At 46.4% G+C, this 26,637-nt stretch overlaps 1 protein-coding gene across 1 annotated transcript in view; it reads left to right on the top strand.

Moving 5' to 3' along the window:
* Positions 1–26,637, top strand: part of LOC144829382 (gametocyte-specific factor 1-like) — a 513,976-nt gene that overhangs the window by 57,464 nt on the left and 429,875 nt on the right. The gene's annotated exons all lie outside the window — the stretch shown is intronic.

The following is a 26,637-nucleotide window of genomic DNA, read 5'->3' as shown; positions in this document are numbered from 1 at the left end:
ATGAAATGTGCCCTAGTCTGTGGGATCATTTGGATGACCAACCATTCTCCATTTTTATATTCACTAAAACATGTACTACATATGTCTTCTAGTGTGCATGTACTACATATGTCTTCTAGTGTATTTTTGGTTGCTTTCTGACAAAAGTGGTTTACTGTGATGCTGTCCTATGGTAGTGTAGACTGAGCAATTTAATTGGATTAGGCAATATGCAGTTCAGTATCCATCCATATAACCTTTCCGTAAATGCTTAAAGCAAGCTAGTTTATAAAATTTTCCATTTTATCATGGCATTTTAATCTATTGACGGTGGGAATATAGCATTTTTCTAAATATCTGATCTTCTGGCACAATGTAACATAATTTAGATACAACCCATGAAGAACGCCATGTGGAAAATAAAGCAGAGCAAGCTGAAGGTCATGTAATGGCATTGTTTTTATACATTTAGTTTGATGGATGTCAACAGTTTCATCTTTTGTTTCCTTGACTAGAACTATTTATTCAACTCCAATCGAGTAAATACATTTTAAATACGGTTTAGTATTAAATCAGGTCTAGGTTAGCAGTAAAGTGCATGTTTCTAGAATAAAATACTGCTTGGAAGAGCCGCATAAATTATGTCTGGTTTAATAAAATATTTCATAAGACTTGTAATATTTTCTTTTACAAAAGTAAGTTTTCAGTGAACATGTTCAGCTTATGGATGGTCACACATTTTGCAAAATTCAGTAGTCTGTTCTTTGATCTAATAGTGTGGCTTCCGTCGCAGCTATTTTTCCTTTTGTGAAAGCAACGGGGAATTGGAATAACAAAGTGGCTTTAACTTTCTTGGCAGCCCTGCTCCTGCTTCGCCAAGTGCTTATTCACTCTATGAAACTCTACGATAAATGATAAGGCTTGTAGAATGTTACACTCATATCTGATAGACATTTAGCCCCATATTCTTTACCTTGGAATATTCACTTAGGCGTCAGACTGGATCTGGAAAACCTTTGATGAACAGTACACCTGCACTCTAGATGGCTTCATTCTGCTCCGTGCTGTGTTGTCTTCCCTGGATATGAAATGTGCAGTGCCTATATAGGCATCACACCAGTGCGCTGACATCAGTTCTTTTCTTTCCATGCTACCCTCAGTCAATTTTTGACTGGCCTTTTTCTGCATGTCAATATTTTTTCAAGACTCTCATGATGCCTACCAAAAAGGCAAGCTTTCTTCCAGGGGATCCTTCTGAATAGTCACAAGCACTTCAATATTCCCGCCCATAGTTGGGACCGCAGAAAATATACAAAAATTATGACAGCACACATATTTTTTTTTAAGCAATCAATGCAGCCTTTCAGACACAACAGGCTAAACAATGCTGTAAAATCTTGTCTTTACACAGATACAAACAAACCAGAGAGACCAAAAGACACTTGAACTGCCTTTAATGAACATCAGAAAAGTGGTCCTGCAAAGAGAAAAGGCAGGCTTTGTTAGCCCATAGCCTGCATTGTAACTTAAATAGCATAGAAACTGAAAGCAAATGTAGGGAATCGCAAAACTAACACCTTGCCTTTAAGGCAGCCATGACCCCAAGCTTCCCATCATGCCTCAGGGGTGACGGTTAGGTCAGTTGTTCTTTCCGGCTCCTTCAGTTAGGAGCCTGCTTAATCAGCTTAACAGATTTTTGACTTTTCTGTCAGAAATTATATTCCTTTTTCACTAAATACCATTTTACTTCAACATTTTACACCTGTTGGAGTATTCCTTTACCTTTTTTCGGGAGTTTGGCTTTTTTTCTCTCTCTCAGAAATGCTTTCTCTTTTTGATCCTAGCCCTTCCTGTGGCAAACAGAAGGCCAAAACAGATTCCCACTATCTGTATTCTACGCCTTCCGGATGCTCATGTTCCTGAGACTTGCCAATACTGTCCGTCTTTATCAAGACGGACTCTCGAGGACAGAGAGAGGTTTCGCCTTTATGGCCTCTCTGGGGAAAAAAAGTAAATCTTCTACCTCTAGAGGCAGGTCTCTATTGAGACAGAAGAAGAGACCCAGATCATCTTCTAGAAGCAAGATTCCGGTCTGTTCATCGGCGTCGAGCTCTGCATTGAGAATGCCTCCACCGGCGAAGAAAACTTCAATGACAATCCCATCGACGGCGGACTCTCCGTCGAGAGAACATCTATCTTCGTTGAAGACTTCCAAACATTGAGGTTTGTCATCCGCGACGAATCCTCTGCCACCATCAACCGGTCAGTGTCGAAGTGTGTCTGTGTTGGTGCAGAATCGCCCAACCAAGAGACACCGCTAGCCGTCGGTACGGGGTTCGATGTCGAGGCGCAGCCCGCCGTTGCAGTCAACTAGGCGGCGGTAAACGTCGAGGCCTAGGTCAACAATGACATCAAAAGGATTTGACGTGGAAGCAGATCCCTCAGTTGCAGCCATCAAGACGCTCGACGTTGAGGCCAAGATCATCTGCGACATCTAAGAGATTCGACATCGAGGCGGACTCCTCTGTTGCAGCCCACGAGACGGCGCTCAACGTCGAGGCCTAGATTGATGGCGTCGAGAGGTTCGACTTCTAAGAATTTCATCACCTGCCCCACGTACAACGTCGAGACTTGGTACTGCGTTGGGTACTCCTCTTCCGACGTCAAAGCACAAGTCTCCATCTGGGACATCGGTTGACATTGAAACACACACAACCGATATTGAGGCAGAGGTCTCCTTCATTGGACTTAGTGGCGCATAGTTGCTAGACGTCGAGACGTTCACAATTATCGGCAATATCACACCATTCGACCATGTCAAAAGACCTCTCCGAACCTTCTGTGGCTGCTGCAGGATCCCCACAAGTGATCTCAACGTCGAAGCTCATCTTATCCGTCTCCAGAATGGTGGGTACAGAAATCCATCCCACAGATCACGGCTCCACCTACGCAACGAGGGGAAGAACACAGATCTCCCTCTGTTGATCTCTCTCCCAGGTGGCTTCTCCCAGTTAATCATTGGCAGAAAGAGCCTTCAGCACAGGTTCAACAGCCTTGGGACTATTCAAGCACTTTGCGTAGATCCCCTCTGGCTCGGCTGGTGCAGTCAGTTGAACAGTCACCCACCACACCATCCAGGGGTCGCCAGAGGGACAAGTCTCTGTCACGTAGATCTGCTTCTCATGGGAGGTCCTAGGAGACCCTCCAGGTCTTCTTCCTCGACCGACTCCTCCAAAAGGGATTACTCTCCTACTCTTATGGACAGTCCACCCTCCATAGTGTTACCTGTTGATGACATCCACACCTTCTATGATGTCCTATCTAGAGGAGGACAACAGCTAAACATGGAGATGTCTGTGCACCTCACACCTGTTATATTTGAGACACTGCAGCGGACGTCCGCGAGGCCTTTGCTGCAATAAGTTCCTTGTCTTTAACAACCAGTCATGGACGTTTTCCTTACTCCAGCAACAATAAAAACATATCCAGCAAGGTTCTTAAAGAAATATAGATCAGCAGAACAAGATCCCCTGTTTCTCAGGTCAGATCCTCCGCCAGATTTGGTAATTATTGCGGCTGTAAAGAAGACCCATACAGTGGCTACTTCAACGGTCCACCGGACAAGGAGAGCAGAGCCCAAGATTCTTGAGAAAATAAATTAAAGTTAAACTCATTAACACCCAAAGGAAAGGACTTTAGGTTCGATGGATTATTAAGTCTGGAAGAAAGTAGCAAAATCATCTCATTAATCACTTTAGGAACAAAACTCAATCATCAACACGAGTTTCTCTATGGAAAGCAGTATACAATACTTTACAGTAGGTGGTCCAGATCTCATATTTGAATAAGAAATCCAGTGTGGATGATAGTGTCCGCTGTGGCTGTTCTGATATGGGTTAACGGTCTGTGTGGAACCATTATTGTGACAAATGTGGAGCATTAAGGATCGTATTCACCTTTTAATAAGCAGAGTTCGCCTGGTCGCCCCTGCTTTGTACTTATTCACTACAGTCCCCTACATGCACCGCACGCAATGCACATCTCTCACTCACCTAACACCTACTGCTCCTTGCTCTTACTATCTTTCCTTCTCAACACCCGCTCCCTCATTATAATAATCCTCAAAATCTGGGACCTGCTGCTAAATCTAAATCTGGGACCTGCTGCACCACCACAGTCCGGTCCGGCTGTGCTTAACAAAAGCCTAGCCAACTCCCACGGTGGCTCCCAGCATTGCCACAGTTATCTCCCATCTAAAACAAGGTTGTTGGACAGGACCGGGCTAACAGACCCGGAAGAAGATGCAAAATCCTCTTCAGAAACCCATCCAGTACTTCACTACATCGGCTAGCAACATCTGACCTTCAAACTCCACATCACCGCCAACTAAACCCAGAGTGCCAACCTTGTCTACCTCAACTACCAACTGGAGGATCCCATAGACCTTGACACAGCCATCTTCCTCCAGGTCATAACAAACCCTGGATTTACCAAGTTATTGTAAGGCCTCACCCATGGTGACGGACACCTACTGGACCCTATCTGCACCAGTTTCAGCAAAATCACTATGGACAACCCCAAGCACATCACCTGGGCCGACCGTGACCGCCTTCATTCCAACATAACCATCACTCTCCACCACAGAAATACTATCACCAAACCCTCACAACCGGATTGGAGAAAGGTTTCTGAAGAATCCTAGACCTTAGAGCTCCTTCTCCACTGACCTCAACGACTTTCTCCCCAGATCCATCTCAAATTTCAGTGTCTGAATCCTCTCCTGCGCAGACACCCGGACACACTCCAGGCCACTAGAGCCAGACACCAAGCCAACTAGTACACAGAAGAGCTAAAACTCGCCAAATGCCACTGCATGCAGCTGGAACTCAGTTGGACACAAAGCTCAGAAGACGCTGACTAACAACTACAGAGCTCCTCCTAGATGATAGCACCAACAAAACAGAGCCACCAAATGGTCCACCCTCTCCAAGCACGTCAAAAGCCGAGCCAAGGAAATCTTCGCCATTGTGAAAGATTTCCCCTCTCCGAAATTAAGCTCCACCAGCATAATTTCTTGAATCCTGAAAGACTCTTATCACAGCCACCTTCACGGATGCCTGGAAACGCGCCACAGTTCTCCCTCTCTCCTAAACAAATCCTCCGTAAACCCTAAAGCACTAGCCATCTACTTGCCTGTTTCCTTGCTACCCTTTCCAGTGAAAGTTGAGGAGAAAATCATGATAAATATCTAGCCACCGATCTGCATGATGACATCCTCCTCAACCATACCCAATCTGGCTTCAGACCCAATCACAGCACTGAAGCCACCTCATCAGCACCACAGATGTCATCCGACTGATCATGGAAGACCACACGCCTTCCCTCAACCTTCTGGACCTATCCTCCACCTTTGATACAGTTTCCCGCTTGATCCTCATTCAGCGCCTACACAATACGAGAATTCAGGGGCTAATGCTGTTGAATCTGCTCTTATCTCACAGGCCGTTCCTATTTGTGCAACCTGCCTCTTTACCTTGGCCCCTGCTAAACACCTCCACAAGGATCCTGGCTCGGTCCCATGCTGTTAAACTCAAACACGGTCGCACTTGCCAGCATCACTATGCAAACGACACCCAGCTCATACTCTCTCTCCTACAAAATATTTAACACCCAAACCAACTTCTCTGCCTGCATGTCTGAAGTCGCCGGATAGATGAAAAACAACTGCCTCAAGCTCAACACAGACCAATAGTTAGTCTTCTTCGGTGAAGACCCCTCACTCGGAGACTCGACTTTCTGATCTCTGACTACACAGGTGAAGAACCTCTGAATAAAAACAGACAACCAGGTTGCTATGACAGGCCAAGTAAACGTAAAGCCTGCCTCTTAACTCTCACTCAAGAAAATGTTCAAGTGGCTTCCTATTAACAAATGCAGCGCTGTCATCCAGGCCCTCATTACCAGCAAACTGGCCTGTGGCAATTCGCTTTACAGAAGAATCGATCTGCAACTGACCAGAAGACTCAACACCATACAGAATTAATCTGCCAGACACTACTTCAAACTTACTCCCTGCACCCACATCACCCTGCACCTCAAAGACTTCCACTGGTTCCCCATCCACAAACGTGCGCGCACACACATACAAAGCCTAATGCATCAGCCCAACCTACCTCCACAATCGCATGTATTTCCACATACCTATATTCTTTCAGCCGGTCTCTACTCACACATCCCTTGCATACAAAGTACCAGATCTGGCACCTGGACCTTCGAGCTTGCTCCCAGCGCAAGGAATGACCTACCTCTGCACATCCGAACCGCCTTATTGGTTCTTGAGTTTTGCAAGAAATTAAAGACTGGGTTCTTCACCTAGCCTCTTGCCAAGCCACACCCTTTAGCACCTGGATACCCTCATTGATGAGCAGTGTGCTCTACAAATACCCATAACATAACTTGTTGTCTACCATCAGATGTAATGTTTACACAAACGTTTTTGAGCAACTGATCAAGAGATAGCGCTCCTGGTTAGTAAAACCTGTTGTGCAAAACTTTAATTTTAAGCATCTGCTGACAAAATCAGCTTCTGCATTCTGGATGCAAAGCTAGTGAACTGTTTTGATATGCATCTTCTTCACCGTTGCGCCTATAGACCTAGCAGTGGGTCTTGTTCCGCATGCTTGTTAATGTAATGAATTTTTTTAAACAAATAAAAAAATGAAGTGAATAGGCTCAAACTCTGGGGAAAAGACTTGCAGACCTAATAGAGTACCATCCGCTCTTAGAGGTTGTTATCTTCTCTTGTGCTGACCATAACTCCTTGTACTTGAAATCAATCTTTGTGGCCTCCCCAGGATTGACCTAAGAGGCCTGCAATGATCCCTAATGCAAGCATGGAAGAAGGGCCTCCATAAAACCCTGTTAAAAAGTGAAAAACATCTGTAATGGAGTTGCAGAGGGAATCTCAGATACCTTGACCCTGGTAATGCTGCATGTGCTGCATGTATTGATAGCTAAGCACCGCCCCCCCCCCCCCCACCTGCCCAACCCGACTCTGCAAAGAGCCATCTTTCATAATAGTGGGAGAATGAGATTGGATTGGTTGGGAAGGGGCACTCTGCAGGAATTTGTTTATCAGAACCACCATTGACAGGAGTCTTTTGCGGCTTGTTTGAAAGTTGTCTTCCAAGCACTGCTTCAGTGGCCTCATCCTCTGGCTGGTATTCAGAACAAGAAAGATGCTGGATGCCAGCAAGCCCAATATAGGGAAGAAAATGAATAGGCTTTGAAATGTTTAATTTGTAAAGTGTCTGAGACAAACTTACAGGAGAACGCTTTCTCCTCCTAAAGATAAGGTTTTGCTGATGAAGCGTCTGATCCCACATAATGGATGGATTCTACTGGAATTGTTACTGACTTTAATTATTGATATTTAGTCCTGTCTGCAGAAGTACTAAAAGTGTAATCCTGTAATGTCGCTGGACTTCTTGAGGTGTTGTACCTTTATGAGGCAGTCTCCCAAGTAGGGATGAACCAAAATGTTAATTTTTACGAGATGAACTGTGACCACCACCAAGCACTTTGATAAGGTTTGTTGCTAACATGAGACCGAAAGGTAGGACTTAGTACAAGTAAATGATCTTTCCTATTAGAATTTTCTGATGCTTCTGAAAGATGGGGATATGAAAATCAGCATCTTGTAGACCTATGGTCCCTATCAAATCTCCTTGATGGTGGTAGACCTAGTATAGTGCCAACATTAACAAAAAGCGAGCAGTTTTGAACTTTTTTTGTACCCAAGAGCGTAAAAAAGTATCAAACCTGAAGTAATGTAGTAAGAATACGTAACTGTGCTAGTAACGAGATCTTAAGCCTACTTAATCAAGAACACCTTGTTGATTTAGTATGTTTTAGTATGTTTTGTCTATTTAGAACAATGCACTCTAGAATAATAATGATGTGGTGATTGCTGCCAGTGATGCTGCTGTCACTTTTGAATAGGACTCTTGAAACCTAGTCTTTGAGTTCTGAGTCTGCCTGCCATATATCTCCGGCTCCTAACCGGCATCAAAGGTACATCAGTAAGAGGCTGCAGTACAGGTGATGGAGGATCCACAGATGGATCTGGACAATTGGTAGAAAAAACTACTGTTGCATGTCCCGTTCAGGCCCCTTGTCGGTTTCTCGATTATTTATTTTTAAACCATTTTTATTTTCAACAACATTGCATCGGTACATAGCATGCTTCATAGCCATATTAGTGCCCTCCCATACAGGGTTCTAGCAACTTTACATCCACATACAATTGAGCAAATGTTGCATCATTTCGCTGCTTTTGGTCCATGCCTAACCAACTATGAGATACATTGCTAGCTGAGAAACTACATATCGTGGACACAACTTCTTCCGTTAACTAGGCCATCAGTGTTTGCTTTTCTCGCCGCAGCTCTATAGTAGGAGAGCTGCAGATGTCCCCTCTGTACTTATTCCACTTCCCCAATTTATGGTCTCATTTCCTGGGGCATCCTCGTCCCTTGAACACCGCCTTCTCTGCATTCATTGCATTATCCATGTCCTTTGCCCAATCACTTAAAAGCGGGACTGTGTCCACCCCCATTTCTGTGCAATGTTGCGCTTCCCGATGATAAAGCCCATCGAGGCACAAGCCTGTTCAGCCTGGGAGAGGTCAGTCTCCTCCCAAATATTAAGAAGGCAGAACTGGGGAGACCGCTTTAGGGGCTTGTCACATGTCCTCTGTTTGGCGGGTGATCTGTTCCCAATAGTGATGAATTTGTGGGCTTTCTTCCGTTAACTAGGCCATCAGTGTTTGCTTTTCTCGCCGCAGCTCTATAGTAGGAGAGCTGCAGATGTTCCCTCTGTACTTATTCCACTTCCCCAATTTATGGTCCCATTTCCTGGGGCATCCTCGTCCCTTGAACACCGCCTTCTCTGCATTCATTGCATTATCCATGTCCTTTGCCCAATCGCTTAAAAGCGGGACTGTGTCCACCCCCCATTTCTGTGCGATGTTGCGCTTCCAGATGATAAAGCCCATCAAGGCACAAGCCTGTTCAGCCTGGGAGAGGTCAGTCTCCTCCCAAATATTAAGAAGCCAGTACTGGGGAGACCGCTTTAGGGGCTTGTCACATGTCCTCGGTTTGGCGGGTGATCTGTTCCCAATAGTGATGAATTTGTGGGCTTTCCCATAATATGTGAACAAAGGTACCCATTTGATTACAATGCCGGAGACCGAGCAGGTCAGGGCCCCTGCCCAGTCTAAACAGAAGCTTAGCATCAAGTAGACCCGGTGGAGGAATTTCAGTTGGATGAGCCGTAGACGCATGGGAATGGCCACTTTCCTGGGGGAGGCCAGCGCATCTCGCCAGTCTTCATCTATACTTTCCAGGTTTGTCTCCAAGCTTGTCTCCAAGCCCACCATTAATTGCTGCATTGAATCTGTTTGATTATTCACCAGTTTCTTATAAGTGAGTGATATGGCCTTGTGGTCCATGGGATCCAATAGCAACCGGTCTTCTAGTGGGGGAAGAGTCAGGGAGAGGGATCCCCATTTGGCAGGGCAGACTAAATAGAATGACTAATCTGTAAGTATCTAAAGGTCTCGGGAGTGTGCCAATTGATGCTGTGTGTGGAGGTCAGCAAATGAGGCCAGCTTCCCTTTCACCCACATGTTCCCAACAATGGATATCTCGATTGTGTCCCATTTATCAAATCCAGGGCATGTACTAATTCGTCCCAGTATATCAGGTTCCCAAAGTGGAGTCGCCTTAGTCAGACGGTTATGCCAACCCAACTTTCTTGTGACTCCATGCCAAACCTTAACCGTACGGGCCATGGCGCCGGTTAAATTCAGTTTACCGGGATTGGTGTATAGCGCCCTATTATAGCCGCCCTGCCCCATGAGCCAATGATCTGTGCGGAAATTTGGATTGTAATGAGAGCCAAACACCCATCTATTGATTGCAGGTCGTTGGGAAGCTTGATAATAGTCATAAATCTGGTAATCCTATGCCCCCGTCGTACCATCCATCCCATGGTGAGTTTGTTGATAGCAATTCGTGGCGGACGGTCTTCCCACAGTAGTCCCCGCACTACGCTATCAATTTGGGAGAAGTAGGAAAATGGGATCGGATTGGGAGTGTTCTGCAACGCATAAAGAAAGTGCAGAAGCGCAAGCATCTTAAACCAGGATGCATGCCCCAGGAGAGAGAGTGAGCGGGAGAGACTGCCAGTGTAGGGCGTCAGATTAGAGACGTTGAAGAGGTCCAAGCAGGTTCTGCTCAAAGAAGAGGTCAATATCTGGGGTGACAAAAATGCCCTGATAGCGAAAGCCGTGGTGGGCCACTGAAATCTCAGAGCCCCTTGGACTAGATGGGCGTTCGCCCCATAACGCATACAACTGGGATTTGGACCAATTTATCCTGTACCCAGAGTGTTTGCCAAATATATGAAATATGTGGAGCACTCGCCGCAGAGATCGCTCTGGAGAGGCCAGGTAAAGGAGAATATCAGTGTATAGTGAGGTGCAGTCTTCATGGTCGATGTCCATTTGAGCCCCTGGATCTCCCCTGACCCAAACGGCCAGTGGTTCTAAAACCAGGGCGAAGAGTAGTGGAGACAAAGGACAACCTTGTCTCGTGCCCCAACGGCGGGTGTAAGTGGCTGAGCAGTGATTGTTGATGGCGACATGTGCGGTGGGTTGTGTATACAGTAGCCTTATCCATCGTATCACATTGGGCCGAACCCTATGCGAGCTAACACGGCAAAGAGAAAATCCCATTCAATGGTGTCCAACGCCATCCTGGCATCTAAAGATAGTAGGATCGCTTCTTCCTCGATGGTGCTAATTCTACCAAGGGCCCCTTTCACCCGTCGCAGATTTCGGGCCGTGTTTCACATGAATCCGGACTGGTCTGGGTGAACCAGTACGGTAATATAAGGAAGGAGTTGATTGGCCTGGATCTTAGCCTCGACGGTCAAGAAGGAATTGGGGTGGTATGATTTATAATCTTCAACTGGCTTATTTGGTTTATGGACGACTCTATAGCAGTAGTACGGATATCTTCAGGAAGGAGTCCTTGTATAGAGTCAACCAGTGAGGAGCCAATTTTGCTGCCATGGGTTTAAAAAGCTCAACAGTAAGCCCATTTGGACCCATTGCCTTGCCAGAGCAGACATCTTGTATGGCCTTTTGAATCTCCCTCTCAGTAATGTCCACCTCCTGAGTATCCCTATCCTGTGGGGAGAGGCTAACCACATTGATAGTGGCAAGGAGATGGGCCGACATCGGGGCTTGAGATGTCTGCGAAGTGTTATAAACCTAATCAAAATGAGATGCAAAGGTGTCCGCAGGTGTACCTTTTGGGCTGGCTATCGCGTGGACACATCTTGCAGCCTGCTCCTTGCGTTCCAGCCACACCAGGAGTTTGCCTGTTTGTTCACCCTGCTCATAGATCCTATGTCGGGAAGACTGGGTGTGCATCGTAGATTCTTCTAAAAGAAGTTGTCTATAATCCCATCTCTTAATTTTAGGGCTGTGTTGAGTAGTATGGTCTGATCGCGCAACCGCCTCCTCCATGTCCACTGTCTGCTTTCATCTCGACCACCCTCCTGGAGCGCTCATCCATATGTTCCACCATTAATGACCGCGCCCTTCCCTTTATTACTGCTCCAAACGCTCCCCATAGTGTCAATGCAGAGTCAACGGAACCCACATTTTCCGCAAAGTAGTAGTGGGTTTCCTTGCCTAGAGACTCTTTGATATGAGGCATCTTTAACGCACATGGCTGCATATTAATGGTACCGGGGCGCCTGACCCGTAGTTTGCCAAAAGTCGTAAGGATGGGAGAGTGGTCTGAGATCCCACGTGCCGGGCAGTTGGAGCTTGTGAAAGCGTGGATATCTTGAGCGTGTGTAAATATATAGTCTATACATGATTGGTTACTGTGTGCCCCCGATTGAAATGTGAAGTGTATATTTAGTGGGTTAAGCCACCTCCATATGTCCACAACCCCCAGGGCGTTAACGAACTCGTGGAGCTGCGAGCCTCGGGCGGGCCCTCTCTGCGTGGAAGACGTCCCGAGAACCATCCATAGTTAAATTAAAATATCCCCCCAGGACTAACACTCCCAAGGGCAGTTCCAGCCGCAAGGTACCTGCGTCACGTAGTCAGTCGCTGTAACCCGGGGTGGAGCATAAAAGGAGACCACATTAAGAACACTTCCCTCCCAGGAGCCTGTGACTGCTGAGTATCTGCCCTGAGCGTCGGTCCAGGTGTTATGGATTATATATGGACAGCCTTTTTGGAAGGAAATCCCCACACCCCTGGAGCCCGAGGTGAATCCGGAGTGAACTACTAATCGATAACCCTTTCTATTCAGAGCCCCACAGGAGTTTCCTACTAAGTGCGTCTCCTGCAGCATCACAATGTCGAGCTCCTGCCATTTAATATATTGTAATACAATACCCCTCTTAATCTTGTCCTCAAGACCATTAACATTCCACGTGGATAAGTTAAGTGCTAAGCCAGGTGCCATCAAATCGATTCAGTGGAAAAAGTGGACAGCCAGATGGACTCTTCTTTTAGGAGGTCCTTGGGGCCCCAGTTCACCGCAGAATAAAGTACTGTTGGTGACCAGAAACAGCTTAAGTGGATTTCATACTCACTAATAACAGTGGGACCAGGTATGACACCGGATAACCAAGCATTGTAACATACCGATACAGAAAACAATAGAAAAATAGTTAACAAACCCCTCCCTAAATGGACTCCCTCCCCCCCCCGCCTCCCTGCATAACTGATCTGAAACCACCCGCCACCCCCAACTTCCAGAGTGCCTGTCACCCACCCTTATCAACTTCAGGAACGTGAACAACCCCACTCCCTAGGGCAACAATCTAGAGTTCAAATAGCTAGCCCTGGTCAATAACCCCAAAGGTGAAACGTACTTCAAAAAATTTCAAGTTACATGAGGAGCCTGGATACCAGATGTAGCCAAACATCTGAGGTCCATAGAGAAACAAGTAAGTCCATCAGGCAATACACTAAGAAACTATAGCAGGAGTACAACACTTATTCCCTGCTGATTGTGAGACTGAGAAATCACTAGCCAGTCCCCTTTATTAGTCCAGTGTTCAAATCATCCCGTAGGGCATTGAGAACCTGAATCAGAAGGAGGCGGGACCGTCTTTGACCCCACTCACTGGTCCCGCCAGCCACCGGTGTAGTTTTGTGTGTTTTCTTACCAACTGGACGCCAGCTGTCAAGCCAGTCCCAGGCATCCTTGTGTCTAGTGAAGAACCACAACTTGCCATCTGATTCCACTCTGAGTTTCGCTGAGAATAACATGGCATATTTGATCTCCTGGTCTCCGAGAGCGCGTTTCACTTCCAGGAAGCTCCAGCGTTATTTCTGGACCCAAGGTGAAGTCCGGGAAGGACACGTTACTGTTTTCGAATGTTAATGGGGGGGCCGCAGTCGCAGTTTGAAGGATCACGTCTCGATTGCAAAAATTAAATACTCCCTGCACATAATGAGCTTGATCAGTGGAAAAGCCCTTGGACAGGCTTCGTGGCTGAAGACACTGTTGGATCAGCTCCTCAACGAATAGATCGGCTGCTTGCTCCTCGGCTCGTTCCGGAATGCCAAGAATCCGAACATTATTGCGCCTCATTCTGCCTTCATACTCGTCCAGTTGTGTTGCCATCGCCTTGTGGGGAGTTCGCAGTTCGGTTACCTGTATTTTAAGGAGGGCTGTATCCGTCACCAGTTCTGTAGTTGTGCTCTCAACTGTGCTCCAATGATCAGCTATTTTTCTCCTGTCCTCTCTCATTAAGGCCACTTCTATTGCGACTGTGTCAATCCGGGTTTCGATAGAGGTCTGTAAGGTGGTTATTGCAGCTAGGAGATCTTTGTTCGTAGGCTCCGAAATCTCACTGTGGGCTACAGCAGTACCCGGCCCTTCCTCTTGATTTTTTCTGGCACTCAAATTTGTCTAGCTCGGCCTGCGTTGCTGTTCGTCTGCTGCGGCCCGTCGCCATGCTAGCTCCGTTGGAGGGGACGGGAAACGACAACCTAATAGACTACCATCCGCTCTAGAAGGTTCTCTTCTCTTGTGCTGACCATAACGTTGTGTACTTGAAATCAATCTTTGTGGCCTCCCCAGCATTAACCTAAGAGGCCTGCAATGATCCCTAATGCAAGCATGGAAGAAGGGCCTCCGTAAAACCCTGTTAAAAAGTGAAAAACATCTGTAATGGAGTTGCAGAGGGAATCTCAGATACCTTGACCCTGGTAATGCTGCATGTATTCATAGCTAAGTACCTGACCCCCCGCCCAAACCGACTCTGCAAAGAGCCATCTTTCATAATAGTGGGAGAAGGAGATTGGATTGGTTTGGAAGGGGCACTCTGCAGGAATTTGTTTATCGGAACCACCATTGAAGGGAGTCTTTTGCGGCTTGTTTGAAAGTTAACTTGTCCGCCCTCCTTCCTTAGAGCTGTATCCAGCGGTCTTCCAAGCACTGCTTCAGTGGCCTCATCCTCTGGCTGGTATTCAGAACACGAAAGATGCTGGATGCCAGCAAGCCCAATATAGGGAAGAAAATGAATAGCCTTTGAAATGTTTAATTTATAAAGTGTCTGAGACAAACTTACAGGAGAACGCTGTCTCCTCCTAAAGATAAGGTTTTGCTGATGAAGCGTCTGATCCCACATAATGGATGGATTCTACTGGAATTGTTACTGACTTTAATTGATATTTAGTCCTGTCTGCAGAAGTACTAAAAGTGCAATCCTGCAATGTCGCTGGACTTCTTGAGGTGTTGTACCATTAATAGGCAGTCTCCCAGGTAGGGATGGACCAAAATGTTCATTTATACGAGATGAATTGTGAGCACCACCATGCAATTTGATAAGGTTTGTTGCGAACATGAGACTGAAAGGTAGGACTTAGTACAAGTAAATGATCTTTCCAAGTATTCCAAAGCGACTATGTGTCACGTCGGATGAAGCCGGTGTTTGGAGCCGGTTTTCAATGGCACTCGCGATTGTCCTCAGATTTTGCTCACACCTTGAGCAGCAGCAACAGCATTCAGGGAGCCCCTCAGGGCGAAGATTTGGCCGGGGCGGATAAGTTTATGCGGATATTTCGGGAGTGGCACTGCGGAGCTCGGCTACTGTGCCGCCATTCCCGTCTGTAGTTGGCCACGCCCACCCCCCCGTTTTCCCTATGTTGGCATGAGCACGTTGCAAGCTGCCCTCTGCTTTGCTCATGTTACTATACAAACTTATTTTGCTTTGTGTCAACTTTCACACAGAACCTGCTGTTTTCATGTTCTGTTCGTTCTTTCTTTGGATTTAGTATGAATTCCATCATAGACCAGCGCTCAAACAATGCCCCTTGTTACTGTTATGGTCAGGCCCTAGCATCTAGACCAAACACACAGAAGCAATTTGGGAGCACATACGTTTGTCATATGTATGCATAGGTGGGTAACAAGACACTTTGAGCGGGATCTCTCCATGGAAGAGATTGTGACTGCACCTGAGATGTAGAACTTTCATTTGTGTATGCTACGATATGGTATTTGTTCCTGTAGAAGTGGAGGTGGTTTAGGCTACCCTGTCTTATATAATGACAGATCCTTTTATATTTATGGACCACTTGCTATGCTGACAATATTTGTGTTAGGCATTTTCCTATTATGGCACGTATACTGCATACTAGTGCACAATAGTTAAAATAAACATGTTAAACTTTTCTCATGTCTGTCCGATCTTATTGTGGACTAGTACGAGTGTGAGAGCGAAAGGGTGAGTCCTGCAACCGTGATTCCGGAGGGTCTGTAGAGTTGCGTTCTGGGGTGTCTAACCACTTGTTCCTCTGCGAGTAGCTGAGCAAGTGAAACACTATAGCTAGTCGGTAGGAGGACTCCGTCCCCTCCTACTAAGGTTCTTTGATCCCAAGCATAGTTTTGTGACTCCACAGAATCCCTGCAACACTACCGGAGGCACTGGAGAAAGATGTATGGTAGAAACTATGTTCTAGTGACTGAGGTGGTTGAAAGGGTCGCATCTGGAAATAGTTCTGTTAGTAGAGTATGTCCTGGTGTCTTTGGAATTAGGCATATGTGGAACGCTCCTCTTTTTTGTTTGCAGACCCCTTCAGCAGATAGATGGAATGATGCGGTAGTGGCAGACCCTTACCTTCGAAATGATCTTATAAGGTAGATGAGGAGGTTTTTCTCTACCTCCTTTTCTTTTCCCCCTTTCTTTCTTCTCTGTGAACTTTCTTTAGATATACCCTCAAATGGGGTCCTTGGAAGTGGTGGAGGAAGCAGAGGTAGAGGCTGCTTCCTCGTGTCTTTCAAGTCTACCAGATTCCTCTTCACACCTGTGAAGGCCAATCAAGCCTGGTGTTCTCCCTGTCATTTATATCCTCCTGGACATGTTCTTACATGCAGGAGTCAAGGTGATTGGGCTTTTTTTCTGTCATGTAGGACACTTCACAAAATAGTATTTCATTTTGTGAAGGTAAAAAATAATCCTTCCAAGGAGCATGAAAAATGTTCCGTTGACTAAAAGATGTTGAGTAAAGGTATTGGTCCAGGATCCTGTCGGCAGGAGCTGGAAAACAGGAATGGCTCTTCTACAACATTCAGGGCATGATAGGATGCTGGTTTCATTTTGCTTGTTAAATAAGCAACACAGATGTTTATTTAATTTCTAGTATATATGCGCGTATGCGTGTGTATGTGTATGTATGTGTGTAGTTGGACATTTCACTCGTACAAAACTATAGAAATTCCCCCGTTATAGTTAGTTCAGCTAACTATAACTCGCGCGCCCGCACTGCTGATGACTGTGAGTAGTTGGCCTGGTATATGATATTCACTATTCTAGTGAGCACCTTGCACCAGTGCAAACAACCCTTTTGGTGATGGTTGTAAAGTCAACCTTCTAGACCAGCTATCCTAGTGGTAGCATGGACAAAGCAGTCTTAGGCTAAACTCAAGAGGGCATGTGAAGCCAGCTGTTTTACCATATGCAATCCTTTTAATACCAAATGAAAGGACACCACACAGGTTATATATTCACAATATATATGTATTTATTTCTAAACAACCCCCTGAACTCTTTGAGCACAGGAGCACAAGCGCATAACAAGTAACTTAATATAGCATACAAAAGTTGCACAAATATGGATAGGCCCTGGTGGCCCGTAAAACCATACACTAAAATAGTGGTATAAGAACCACGTCACGAACAATGGTAAGGCCTAGGGCCTTGGGAATCGCTGGGGCTAAACTGGACTAACAGCAGTTAGGACATAGGAGGCCAGGAGGATGCGGGTGCAGTGTCTAAATGCACACGTGTGCACACATAGTCAATGGGTGCGTAACAGTTAGAAAGTTAAAGGTTTAGGAGTCTTCCGACTGGACTAGAAGCTAACCACTTGAAACTAGGACACATGGAGAGTTATTCTTTACAGGAGCACCGCAGTACTCGCGTTACCTCACCCACAGGAAGCGGGTGCATAGGTGTCAAAGTGTGTCTGGTTTTGTCGTGGACTTCTATGGAGCCTTGGAGAAAAGATGCTGCAGGCGACCAGGAGAGAAGAGTCCGGTTGGATCCAAGGGTGGATCGAGGATGAAGAGTTGAAACTAAACTCAGACAAGACGGAAGTCCTCATCCTTGGATCATCACCGTCCGCCTGGGACGACTCCTGGTGGCCCCCGGTCCTAGGCAGCGCACCCAAACCAACGGACCACGCTCGCAACCTGGGCTTCATCCTGGACTCTTCCCTATCGATGACCAGACAAGTCAAGGCCGTCTCGTCATCGTGTTTCAACATCCTACGCATGCTCCGTAAGATCTTCCGATGGATCCCCACCGAAACCAGGAAGATGGTCACCCAGGCACTTGTCACCAGCAGACTGGATTACGGAAACACATTCTACACCGGAACCACAGCCAAACTGCAGAAAAGACTCCCAACGCATCCAGAACGCCTCCGCACGACTCATCCTGGACATCCCCCGTCACAACCACATCTCCGGACACCTGAAAGACCTGCATTGGCTCCCCGTCGGCAAAAGAATCACGTTCCGCCTCCTCACCCACGCACACAAAGCCCTCCACGACCTAGGCCCTATGTACCTCAACAGCTGCCTGACCTTCTACACTCCCACCAACTACGATCGACCAGCCACGCCCTCGCCGTCGTTCCACGCATTCGAAGAGCCACCATGGGAGGAAGATCCTTCTCCTACCTGGCAGCCAAGACCTGGAATTCCCTCCCCATCCACCTCCGTCTTACCCAAGACCACCTCTCCTTCAGGAAGCAACTCAAGACCTGGCTGTTCGAGCAGTAGCGGACCCCCCCCGCTCCCCCCCAAAGCGCCTTGAGACCCTCCGGGTGAGTAGCGCGCTATACAAATTTCTTGATTGATTGAGAGTACCTGAAAGCAGCGGGGACAGAGTCTGGGTCACTAGCCAGTGACCAGGAAGGAACCAGGCGATGTCGGGGAGCAATCAGGTGATGTCGTGAAGCTTGTCACTGCAGCCACGTGGACCAGGAGGTGTTGACGACGACCAGGAGCTGGATACGGACTGTCCCACGAAGGCTTTTGCTGTTGCCGGTGTCGGATCTCGATTCGGAGTCAACAGGCCTTGGCAAATGCAACCCACGCAGGAATCTAAGATGGCTTCTTACTCAGGCCAGCAACGACTATGGGGCTTCTCCTTCGCAGGGAAACAGGGGCCAGTCTGGAGCAACCAGGCCAGCAGTGTAGATTTCAGATTTCGCTGTCACAGAGGCCACTAGCCAACGGGCAAGTGACCGGACAGACGCGTCAAGCAGGAAAATGCAAAAGGGCCCCACGCAGCACTCTGTGAGTGTGGAGTGGTGATCTTCGGTGCAGTTGGTGCTCGGGGCTGGGGCTTCTCAATCCCCAATGCACAACTTCGAGGGTGCCTCAGAAGTTGCACGGAAAGCAATTCGCTGGCTTTCTAAGATGGCCGGTCCCACGCGTCTCGTCGCCTCCACGGTTCTCAGCTTTGCTGTGGCTGTGGATCGGGCTGTTGGATGTCTGGAAGTCCGGGTCTTGTCATGCTCTGTGTTCAAGCTCCGGCGGGAGCAACGACAAAGCAAACCGTTGAGCGCTTGATGGTGCCTGCTTGCACAGGGTGGTCACTCGTTGACCACAAGGGAGATTCTTCAGTCTTCTACGTCGAGTAGGATGTCGAAGGGTCCAGAGTTTCGTGTCAGTTTGTCAGGATTATTTAAAGTCTTGAGACTCAGCTCCTACCTATATACCAAATCTAGGGGCTGGATTAACTGCTAGGTCCCTCCTATGGGTGGGACCCAGGAATGGGGTGGTTACACCCCTTTCCCTTTGTCCAGTTTCGCGCCAGAGCTGGGGCTGGAGTGCCCCAGCACCGGTTTGAACTGGCCTATGCATGGGACACCTTGTGTGCCCCAGGCCGTGTCTCCTTTCATTCAGCCCTCCCTACCCCAATCCACTATCTCCTGTCTGGGGTGGTGCTATCACCTCCCTGTGACAGGAAACCTATTGTCCAAGCCTCCCTCGCTGGAAGAACTCCCAGCAGCAGGAGGTCAGACTTGTGTCTGTGGCAGCAGCATCCTTTTTGTGATGCTGAGTCTCTGGTTAACTTTAACCGGGATTAATGGAAGTAACATGTCGTCTCCCTCTAGAAGGGTGGAATGCTACCCCCGTCGCCAGAACTGGCGAGGGGGTAGTATTCCAAATCGTATGACACCTTACACGACATGTTTTGATAAAGCCAAACCAAAGATAGCATTTAACCGCGAGGTTCATAATGCACTTAAGAGTATATGGTATGGCATTATCCTAGAACAGCTATAAGGACATGGTTCCGAAAGCTGCAGACCGGCTCAGCTCATGCTAGAGCACCATCTCACATAAAACCAAGCACTCTGCCTCCAGGATTGTTAAGGCCTGCCATAGGAGTGACTTATAGGGTGCATATGTGTCCAGATTTAAGGTTAGACATAAGAATACTATATCTAAGCAAGGGGTGATTACAGAACCTTGCCCCAGCTGAGTGATCAGCCAGTTTGGATGGCCAGCCAGGGGTGGCAAAAGATATGCTGCAGCCCCTGGTTGGCCTTAGGTGCACCTATGCTCTGGGTACCTATAGTACACTGTACAGGGACTCATAAGAGTGACCCCAATCCCAATTGGTGATGTACCTAAAGTACATGGTGTGGATTTAGAGAGAGAACAGCAGGGCTGTGGGTCTGATTAGCAGGCCCACAGCCACATTAAGTCGAAAACCAGTGAAGCAAAAAGCAAAAAATGGGGTGACCATAGGAAAGCAGACCCTACTCTCCTACAATGACTTCACATATTACATCACTCATGACATGGTCAGTGACATTATTACTCATGACATCACTGATGACATCTCAAATGACATCACTGATGACATCATCCAGTGAATGTGTGTTTTTTCTGAAAATGAAAAATGTTTTATATATATATGTACATCTCAAGGTCGATGGAAGAGTAAATGGGTATATAAGTGTCTAATGTTTTTTTCTTTTTTGTAAAATTGATTATATAACGGATTAAGTGTATCTTAGTGAATACATGGGTTAGTGAGATGTTTTAATATGTAAATATATGTAGCAGTCTCTCACTTTGTGTATAAGTGAATACATGGATTAGTGAGTAACGTTTTAATATGTAAATGTATGGAGCCGTCTCTCACTTTCTGTATAAGTGGCTTCATGGGTTGGTGAGCAGCTACATGAGTGTCTATATGGGTTATTAGTTGTTTTTTTGAGTATCCCTATGAGTGTCTGTGTCTATATGGTTAGGTGGTGGGTATTAGTGCATAGATGCATGAATGATTGACTCAGTTTGCATGTGTTCAACACAGCATGTATGCAGGACTGTATGTGTGGATGAGTGTGTGTATGGATGCGTTAGTGAGTGAATAACTGTCTCAATAGTGTCTATGAGTAACTACATATGTTTTAAACTAGTGTATGTGAGACTGAGAGATTGGAAGAGTTCCTGTATAAATTGTGTCTATAAGTGATTGTTTAAGAGAGTAAGTATGTATAGGTTTCTGTAGCAGTAAGTGTGGTGGTGTGTGCATAACTGTATATGCAAGCTAATGGATGTTTGATACTTTGTTTGCATGTGTGACTGTGTGTGAGTAACTCTGAGTGTCTGTGTGTAACAGGATGCATAGGTGTACGAGTACATCTGATTGAGTACATGTATGAGTGACGGTATAGGACTGTTGATGAATGAGTGAATGTGTCATGGTCTTGGAATTACTGAATAGGTGTGTTGTAAGTGGTATTGGTATGTCCATTGTTTTGAAAATGTTAGTTTCTATTTTTGAGTGTGTGTATCAAAAGTTATGTTAGAGTAGAGGAGGTCTGCCACTCTATCACAAGGATGATGTCATGAGTGATGTCATCAGTGATGTCACTGACATGTCATGAGTGATTTAATATGCGACGGCATCAGCAGTGCATGCAGGCACGTGAGTTATAGTTAGCTGAACTAACTATAACAGGGGAATTTCTATGGTTTTGTACGAGTGAAATGTCCAGCTAACTATAACGCCCCTGAAACCTATGGTGGTTTTTCAGTGAATTTCAACGTTTTTTTAAATGCTAGTTTCTAACTATGCCTACAGAGGTAGGACGTGAAGAAAGAAAAAAAACACACAGAAGAAAAACAAATGCAGGAAGAAGCAATATAAGTCTTCAAAGACTAATAAAAGTGCCGGAACAAGGAAGACGTGCCGATAGAACAAACAGGAGCAGAAAGACGCCTTGTTGCAAAATCACCCTGTACCCTCAACTTTTTCCGATGGGTACTGGTGGTAACTGACTCTGACTAACCAGTCCTAGAGCCAGTGCTATGCTAAGAGACACTTAGAATACAGTTACAACACCTACATACACGAGGGAACACTATGCGTTGGGGTACCCCTGTGATTACTGTGGCCTCCTCTGTAAGACCCTAGTACATAATAGGGCAGGGGAATTAAAACTACCTCTTAAAATGTGCCACAGGGCGCGTTTGCACTCTGGTGAAGAGAGGGGTAGCTGAGCTGACGTGTACAAACACGCCCTGTGGCCATTTTAATTTGGGGGATAAAGTCCCCTTGAATCTTGTGTCCCGTGGTTCCAACTAGCCCACCAGGTATCTCCAGTTTGCGCCACAGAGCTGCGTTGCAGAGAGGTGTAAAAAGGGGCATGGCCTGGACCACCCCTCTGCAACACAGCCCTATGTCGCTTTTTGGAGGTACCTGGTGGGCTAGTGGTAAAGAGAGGGGCCGGGGCCTAACGCATGATAACAATTCTTTTTTTTTTTTTTACTTTTGCCACATAAAAAATTAATGGGAAGGGGGCCACTTGGCCCCCCTCCCGTGGCTGATTACGGCCCCGGGGACCCCATGCCCGGGGGCATGGCCACTTTAAAAAACAAAATATGTAATGGGGGGGGGGGGGGGGGGGACTGCATGGCCCCACTCCTGAGGCCTCTATTGGCCCCGAGGACCCCATCCCCTGGGGCCGGCCTTTATTTATTAATGTGTTTTTTGGGGGGGTTTTGGAGGAGGGGGGCCGCGTGCCCCCCACTCCTCCTCCCCCAGGCCACCCCTGGGACCCAATCCCCCGGGGCCTGGCCACTCGTTGGGAACCGTGGGGGAAGGGAGCTCCAATGCCCCCACGGTCCCTGCCGGCTCCCCGCCACCTGCGGGAGGCGGCATTGCTTTTCCACATGGGGAACATGCAGCTCCCCGTGTGGAAAAGCAATCTGCTTTAGATTTTGGAAGATAGAGCACATGCTCTCTTCCAAAATCCACAGCAGAGTTTGCTATGACAGGGGGGAGCCGCGAGGCTCCCGTCCTGCCATAGAAAACGGCTGTGTCCCGGGGTGGGCACCCCGGGACATTGCAGGAACTGGCCTTGGGGGGTGGTGGCCCCCAGGGCTATCAAGGGCTCCAGGAGGGGAGCCACGCCCCCCCCCTCCCTTGAATTAAAAAGCCCCGGCGAGGTGGTGGTCCCTGAGGCTCTGGGAGGGGGGGCCTTGGAGACTCTCCACTCATTAAAAAGAAAGCAAGCCCCGGGGGGCGGTGGTCCCTGGGGCTGCGGGGGTCCCTGCGGGCCCCCGAAATAAATTTTCCAAATGCACTTGGCCCACCCGGGGGATAAATCTTAAAAGCGCGGTAGCCCTTTTTTTCGCAGCCGGTACCATCGCGCATTTCGGGGTTTAAAAAAATTAAAATCCTAATGGGACCCCCTAACCAGGCCTATGGGGTCAGGGTGTTTTTACTCTGCCCCCTTTTAGTGTTTTGTGCATTTGTTACACTGATTTCTAATGCCTCGGTTCTACCAAGGCACAAGATGGCTGCCAACACTTCCTGGTTTGAAGTGTTGACAGCCAATTAGTATAAAGCTCGTGCTCGGGAGCATCCGCGGCCCTAGATATCAAAACATTTTCATTTTGATTTTCTCAGCAACTACTGAAAGGATTTGCACCATTTAACAAAAGATCTTTCTGAACTAAGGGCTACCTTTTTGCCAAATTGATGTAATTCCTTTCAGCAGTTCGGGCTGTAGCAGAGTCTAAAGTTTCCTATGGGAAATTGCATGAGGAAAACCAGTTTTGGGACCACCTTTTTTTTCCTCGCCCCTCCCCTTGCTGAAGCTCTCCGACACTTTCAAGATGGGAGCGGACCGGAGTGCCCCATGAGTTTTAAAAATTTTGCGAAGATTCGTCAATCGACGCTGAAGTTATTAGGAATAGAATTTTGCGATTTTACTATGGAAAATAGGTCCTAACTATCTACTGGGTGGCGTTGTGGGGGAAGAGAGGGAGCTGAGCCTTGTGTGTAAATGTATATATATATATGTATATATGTGTGTGTGTATATATATATATATGTATATATATATATATCTTTAGCCTATTGGGTTACAATATCCGTATTGTCTCCTAAACTTGTTTTTTTTTCAAAAATGTTTGTGAAAGTTTGTTGTAAACGTATCTAGGACCCTATTTAAATATTCCCGATTTATGCCCTTATGTGGTTATAACATTATATCCTTATAAAGGCATAAGAATCATATCCATATTTAGTCAAAGCCAATGCAGTCTAAATACGGCAAGGCTACTCCCATAGACTCCTAGAAAGCACAACGCGTCAAACATACCAAGCCTCCAGCAGCCCGGGAATTCCCCCTGCTTCTGTATTGATTTGTCCTAGAACTCCTGGAGTCCTAAAAAGAACTGCGAGTTCTTAGTGATGTCATATGTCCAACCGTACGTCAAACTCGGCACCTTCCAGGTATAAATATACCAGCAGCTGCCCTAACAAAACACACGGCGGTTTGAAGCAGATCAGCTATCTACTTGCCCGATGCCCTGCTGTGGCAAGTGCCGAAGGAAGCCGACCCTCCCATTGACTCACTGAGAGAGACGCTGTCTTTTCTCCTGCCGAGAAATCCAGCTCCAGTGTTTCCAGTCACCCTTGCGGGTTGCTGGGAGATCCAGTCCTGAGAAAGAGATACAAGACCTCCTTCATTCTATAACCAAGGTACGGAGCTGATTAGATCCTTAGAGAATTCTTGATTCAGATTCTTGGCAAAAACTATCTTAACTTAAACTGCAGCTCACTTACTCCTTCCCACGTACTAGGCTTAGGTTAGGTACACCGGGGTAGGCGTATCTTAGAAGCACCAGTTGAGTACGTTTAGTCATGGTTTTATATATGTATATATTTTATCTATTTTAAACACTGTATGGCTCAGAAACCATACCATGCTTTTACAGTATTCTTTTATAATACTCCTTTTACTGTACGCACTTTACTTTATACCAAGTATTGCAATTGTGGCAACTCGCTTCTCTTGCATGAGAAAGAAGACTGTTCAATAAATAACCACTTTTATTGAAAACGCCCGTCTCTATTTCTCTGCGCTTCTGGTGAAACTAAGCATGCACGATTGACTGAGTGAAATAGTTATCTATTGTTTCTGCGACTCTGGAGATATACTCCTTATTCTGGAGGGAGCAAAGTTGCCATGTTTATGCGGTTGTCAGAAACTAATCCCTTCTTGTCTATTCAGGAAAGTTAACACCTTGTTTACTCGAAAGTTTCTAGTGATCTCTGAGCTAGCTGGCATTCATAATTAAGTCTAACATAGTCAATAGAGACCTAGTCGACCTCAGTCCTACGTCTAAACTATCGTTTGTTATTCCAATGCGCAGAGCCTATTGGGAATATAGGAACTACACTACATGGCGCCCAACGTTTGGTAAGGCGATAATTTAACGCTAGATGCTAGAGTAACTCAGTCGTGCTTTTCACACAGACCCCTTTTTTCCCGTAAATACTCCAATAGACGTCTGGAGTGGGTGAAGGGTTAATATCCGCCAAAACGTAGTAGGAAGAGATTCCTATGTATTCGTTTTTGGTTTAGTCAACGTTGAAGGATACAGTGTTCCAAAATATTGTGCACCTAATCTTTGTTTCCTTGAAACTTGCTCTGCAAACTTTGTCAGCAAAATGACGGAAAGTGAAGAAAGAGAAGCTTTAGCAACTCAACTTTTAGTGGAAGACACAGGTCTCCGGCAAGATGACCCGGATGCTATAATCATCCCAGTCAATGTAAGGAAGAGTGCAACTTACAAACTTATAAATAATGGAGTATCACCAAGAGGTGGTACAGTCATATTTGTGGTAGAGGCCCATGAATATCGGCAGACAGAGGTATTCTATTCTTGGATACATTTTCCAACAGCACATGCTGTGACACGCGATTTCCACTATTACAAAATAGATGAATCTCCAACGGAATGCGTTCCTTTTGAGGACATTGAAATTCCACTAACCTACCAAGAGCAGCAGCTCTGTTTAATGGCGCCCTAAAACATCAAAATCACTTCACCGGGCTCGGTTCACTAGGTAGACCAGGAGCCACATGGCCGTTTCTAGCCGGCTATACACCACATCCGGACATTGAAAAAATGTCAAACGGAGAACTTTTAGTCCAACAATTGGTCCAATATGTCATGCGGACTTTAACAGTCCAACCAGCAATAAGAATTCCACAGCACACCCTTCACCAGGGGAACAGAAATAAAATTACACCACAGACTATACAATCAATCATTGGCAAGTTACCCGCAAAACAGGAACAAATTCCGTTCTGGTTAGCTCCAAAAATTACTCAGAGGCAGTATTTTCTGATACTACACCTCATGACAAACACAGAATTCTGACTATCTGCCTTCCAATGGGGATCGCACCACATGTGGAGGACTGTGACACCTGGGGCACAGTCTTTGCTTCAATATACACAAAAACACATGGTGTTCCCTCTATGGCGGTTATACCAGACGTATTAAGACAGATTCAAAATGAATATGGTCCAGAGCCTGCTTTAACTCTAGTTATGAAATTACTGAAAGACTTTAAGCAAGTCTCGGCTATACTATTAGCCAACATAAAAGGAGAAGCAGCATCTGTGGGGATCCGCCAAAAATTGAAAGAAACAGATATAGCAGAACAGCCTTTTGAACTTGCAAGAATAATTGAAAAATCTTATGAAGAATTAGGTAG

Source organism: Lissotriton helveticus, chromosome 1_1 (genome assembly GCF_964261635.1).
Source record: "Lissotriton helveticus chromosome 1_1, aLisHel1.1, whole genome shotgun sequence".
NCBI lineage: Eukaryota > Metazoa > Chordata > Amphibia > Caudata > Salamandridae > Lissotriton > Lissotriton helveticus.
This window is presented reverse-complemented; position numbering and strand designations above follow the sequence as displayed.